The sequence below is a fragment of the Dermacentor silvarum genome, chromosome 9, assembly GCF_013339745.2.
Source record: "Dermacentor silvarum isolate Dsil-2018 chromosome 9, BIME_Dsil_1.4, whole genome shotgun sequence".
Classification (NCBI taxonomy): Eukaryota; Metazoa; Arthropoda; class Arachnida; order Ixodida; family Ixodidae; genus Dermacentor; species Dermacentor silvarum.
Window position 1 is genome coordinate 67,277,541 of NC_051162.1, and position 5,000 is coordinate 67,282,540.

Sequence of the window (5,000 nt, forward strand, 5' to 3'; positions counted from 1 at the left end):
CACTGCTTTAACTGCTTGGGCTGACATTGGAGGGGGGAGGGGTGCCTCTTGAGCAATCAGAGATTTGACTTACGGGTGCTTGACGGCTTAATGGAGCAGTGCAGTGCAAAAACCCCACAATGAGCGTTCTGTGCACGTGGCTCGAGCATAGAACACGCCGCTGGTAACCATGTTTTCGGGCGATGAATCTAATATGAATATTGAGTTCAGTTTTTTTTCCAGGAGAGGGGAGTCCCGAACGACAATGCTGCCGAAAAATTGATGCTTCTTTTGTAGGAGATAAGTTGCCAATTTATGGATCCAGGCTATGTTGTAATCGATTTTCGCGTGAAAGCGACTAACAAGCATTTCAGAGCGCAGCTCTTAAGTGCCCGTTCCTGGATTCAGCGTCGGCGTCCCTTGCCATAACCGCGCGAACGCGCTCGTGCCACAGTTCACGCGTTTGTCGTCGTCTTCCACAGCTGGCTCCGATGCCACTCATCCTGCCTGCATTCCCATACTGCCTCTCCCTCTGCGAAGGCACTGACGGAACTGGCCCACTGCCAGTGGGTGCGGTGATTTCCGTGTCAAATTCTTTGCCTCAATATATCGTGAAATGAAAACACGTATACAGCGGCGCTCAAATTTCGCATTAGGGAGTATCGTAATCGTCGGGCATTTATTCTTTTGTTGCGACATTCAGATCTTATCTGGGAAGGTATAGGCTGACTTCAGCGCTTGCACATTTTGCAAACTTGTGTGGACCTGCTGGAGAGTCATTGCCGAAGGTCAGATGCATATGTCGTCTACGCAAATCGGGAGAACGACTGCTTGTGTTATTGATTTTGCTAAGCCACGAAGAGTGAAATTGAACAAAGCAGGGCTCTAAACCCAACCTTATCGGAATACACGACTCGCGTAGTGCTCGGTAGGTTGGCCATCTTCACTGAAAACAAAGAAAGCATCTTCGGGTGATGTGCCTCTGAAACCACTGACCCCAAGTGTCAACAGTCGCGAGTGCGTCAACAAGGACTTCAGGAGAAGCATAGTCCTAAACACCCTTCACGTCTTGGAATAGCACTACAGACATACGCTTGACTAATTTCCTTTGCTGGAAGACAGAAGTAGAACAATGTAGTCGATCGACGAACGGCCACCTCGAAAGCCTATCACGCGGCGGGTAAACAATGCGGCATTCGATAAATCCTTTTATTTAGATTAGTTTCAGAAATGCGCGTTACTTTTCTTTTTTTTTACTAATTTACAGCTGGTTTAATTTTGGACCTAGACACTTTACTATGAAACGTACATAGTGAAATGACACCCAATTAAAGAAAACTTCACTTTCCGTCGCACTTATGTTGTGTTGATATTGTGTGCTGCTTTGCTCCAATTCCGTTGTGTGAAAGTTTCATTGCCAGAAGTATAGTCGTTATGTTTGAAATCAATGACAGTTCGTTGAAATGACGGGGGAACGTTACTGAAATGTAAAAGAACAGCGTCATCTTCGTGACACTAATCGCAGCTCAAAATATTTGTTGCAGGTAATTCCAAGAGGAAAGGAGTGTAAATTAAAATGCATGCATGAGGTAAAGGTGGGATTGTACGTCAAGACGTACTCCATTATGGAGAATGCACCGGACTACACGCCTTGCGGAGCCAAGATGGTAATATTGTCTATGCGACCTCAACGTATGCGAATAACTTCAGAGATAAAAGTTACATAAAAAATACCGCGCAAAGAAATATGCACGTTGAGCAACCACTACTGATGGCCGCAATAAGTTCAAGAATAAACCATCAAGAAGAAATTCGTGATGGTTTAGTCGCATAATAAAAGTCGCCAGACCTTTAATTTCCACAACGATTTAGTGAACATGATACCATTATGACGAAAGCTATTTATAAGCGACTCGCGCTCTGCTAATTGGCAGTTAAATACGTTCTCATGGCCTAAAACTAGCAATTTTGTAAATCTTTACACTTGACGTTTGGGCGGCCTTCAGTATTTAATGTTTCTTGCCAAATTGTGCAATGTACTGTGTGCCGTTCCCTGTGTGCTTGCGCACACACATTCTACAAGTGGTTCCATTGATTGGAATCTCAATCAGCTTCTTATTTTTGGGTGCACGGCGTACTTCATATAATTCGAATATATCTGCGAGATGCCAGTGCTAAGAAGCAAGCGTTCTGTTAGAAATTAATTTTGAAATTGTCATAAGATGTACCTGTCTGTCTGTGAGTATGCAGTGGGCATTCGTTCTTGGTCTTTTTCGTTCTGCGCCTTCTGAGGAGAGAGAAAGAAAGGCTATTCAATGAAAACTGGAGAGGTACGCCTTGGGGAACACCTAGCATGATACTCCGGGTGAATGCGATCATAAATGAATTCATATACATAATACAGGGCGTCCCAACTATCTTGCACCAAGATTTAAAATTGGTTGATCATGGTTGATAATGGTTCGATGCGGATGCGTAAGGCGTTAAAGAGTGATAATGGCTTATAATGATCGGAACGTCATCAGTGCGCCTGGCGCCGTCCTCAATTCACCATGCTTCGCCGTAGGCAGCAGTTCGTGTCGCCGCAGCGCTGTAGTTTATACTGGTCGGGTCAAGTTTTATAAATAGCATTGATAATGATACCGGGCTGCGTGGAGATGAGCAAGTGACACAATGCTTACGCATACTTAGATAGCTCCCAGAGGAGTTTCGGTATAGATTTTTTTTCTGTTACTCAATGCGGTCGACTAAACTTTCACGGCTGCCGTTAGAATGATTGCAAAATGACATGCCTTTACTTAAACGATAACACGCATACCACGGAAATGTCCTCACAATTTTGCCTTCCTTGTGTTTTCAGGCGTGCGTAAGGGGTTACTGCGTGTATGCACCGAACATTCCGCCAATGAATCCCGGAGGAAAAAAGATAATTCCTGGCTCTGCCACGTATCCGCCAAGACAAGCTTCCGCAAAACAATACCCTTAGATGAGAAGATAAAGGAGTTATTGGCCGCCAAGAGGAATCCGTTGTAAGACTTTTGTCACAATATTAAGTCTGCAGCCGCTGGCAATACAGAGTACCTTGGAAGAGCGTGGAAGAGCTACAACTCTCCCCTTCCTCCAAAAATAATAAATAACGGTGATGTAAGAGCTAGTTTATTCGGCTCCAAATACCGAAGCATTTGGCGGAAAATAAGCAGGTTTTTCACTTGACAGCGAGCTTACTTGTAACAACAAAATGCTTTGGGCATTTTGAAAAATAACGCTGGCTACAGGCGCTTGGAGAGACGTACGACAGGGGCAGTGTTTCTTTTTCTCTCGTCTTGTAGCTAGTGCTGTTTTTTTGAAGAACGTCGATGCTAAATCAAGTAACGCAACTTCGCATTGTTGTGTCGTTCATTTTCCCTGAAGCGGGCCGTTTTGAACTTCTTGTTTCTCGTGCTCTGTGCCGATCTTCACTGCACGCAAAAGCACTCACGTTGTCCTTTTTGTGGCACTGTAGCCAGTGCAGTGCATTCTTTTTTTTTCAACATATCGACACGCTGTCAACCACTGCGACTTGATTTTGCTCTTGTAACACGGGAGCAAATGCGCTTAGAAGTTTCCCAATGGGCGGAGAAGGAAGACGTACAAGGAAGGGAGAAATGTCTACAATTTTATTGCTTTGGGTGATGCTTCGTGAATCGGAAAGACATGAAAATTAAAACAAAATGCACGGTTATTAATTGAGAGGCAATTTTTATTTCTTCTAGTGTGTGAATCCCCCTAGCTTAAGGCTTGCAGGATAGTTGAAGATTTCGCCACTAGTGTCCGAAGTTTGGTTGCAGTGCCTGATATGCCATTGTTGGGATTCATAACTCAATTACTACGCTGGCTTTATGTTTGGCTTGCCTCTGATTTCGGTCTCCCTATTAAAAGGCAATGCAGAGGAAAAAGGAACAGGTGAAAGGCAAAGAAAGAACAGATATTCGTCCAGTGAAGCATATCAAGAACAACAATTTTACTGACTGCCGTATGGGTGTGGTATATAAAGTTCCCCTTAGCTGTCTTACCTTACGTAGGGCAAACAGGGCGGCGTATCAATCAGAGGCTAATGTAACATAAAAGGTCGTTAACCGGTGGATCGCCTTCCAATCTTTCTTTACATTTCCAAGACTGCCAAGATTGTAACTGCACGCCCGCGCTAGATGAATGCGCGATATTGTACAGGCATAGGAATGAAAATACGCGTCTAATGGTCGAGGCTTGGCATATCAATAATGTTGGAAGTGTGTGCGTGAGTCAGCCTTCGATTACCTTACATAAGGAAGAGATCAAATGCCTCAACAGTTATCTCTCACGCAGACCGGCACGTGTGTCCGATTGACACGTGGCGCTAACATTCCAGAGCATGCGCAGATGAGTTTTGTGTATTCTTTATTTTTTCGCCTCAGTGCTTCCTTCAGTTGACAGTCAGCATTCGTGTTGTCCACTTCTCTTGTGTCTGTGTCTGCATGCCTTACCCTTTTTTGAGAGCCTCCGCTGGAGGCTAGTTAACACACAATTATATAAAAAACGTTCGCACAACCTACGCATACTTTTAAACATTTTCACTTGAGAAATGGTCCATGTACACGAATATACCTTCGATATAATTCAGTCTCTTGACATCGGTGTCCAACTTGATTTGTTATTTATCAATTTTAAAAAGCTTTGGACAAAGTATTTCACACTGAACTTAAGCTTAACAACACCTAAAAAAACCCAATACTGTAAACTGGTTATCTAGTTACTTCTCGCAACGTTCTCAGTGTGTACTCTTTAGCAAATTTACAGCTGTAAATTGGTCATCTGGCGTACCACAGGGCTCCGTGCTCAGCCCACTCCTTTTTGTGCTCTTCATAAATTACTTGCCTTATAATATCTCTTCAAATATCCGCGCACATGCCACTGATTGCGTATTCTATCATCACGTCATTAAATCTCGCGCTGATCATACGGCTCTTAACACTTGTTTTGACAGGTTTTGTGACTGGTCCCAA

General features: G+C 43.8%; 1 protein-coding gene and 1 long non-coding RNA gene across 2 annotated transcripts in view; one reads left to right on the plus strand and one right to left on the minus strand.

The window, feature by feature from the left end:
* LOC119465287 (uncharacterized) overlaps nucleotides 1-3,129 on the plus strand; it is a 3,680-nt gene extending 551 nt beyond the window's left edge. The window contains exons 1-2 of the long non-coding RNA XR_005194805.2: nucleotides 1-1,646; nucleotides 2,840-3,129. The exon at nucleotides 1-1,646 is cut by the window's left edge and continues 551 nt beyond it. This is a non-coding gene — a long non-coding RNA (uncharacterized LOC119465287). The remainder of the gene's footprint in view (nucleotides 1,647-2,839) is intronic.
* Nucleotides 3,130-3,697: 568 nt separating this feature from the next.
* LOC119465285 (actinia tenebrosa protease inhibitors) overlaps nucleotides 3,698-5,000 on the minus strand; it is a 20,319-nt gene continuing 19,016 nt past the window's right edge. The window contains exon 5 of the mRNA XM_037726082.2: nucleotides 3,698-3,887. The gene's annotated coding sequence lies outside the window, so the exon portion shown is untranslated. The remainder of the gene's footprint in view (nucleotides 3,888-5,000) is intronic.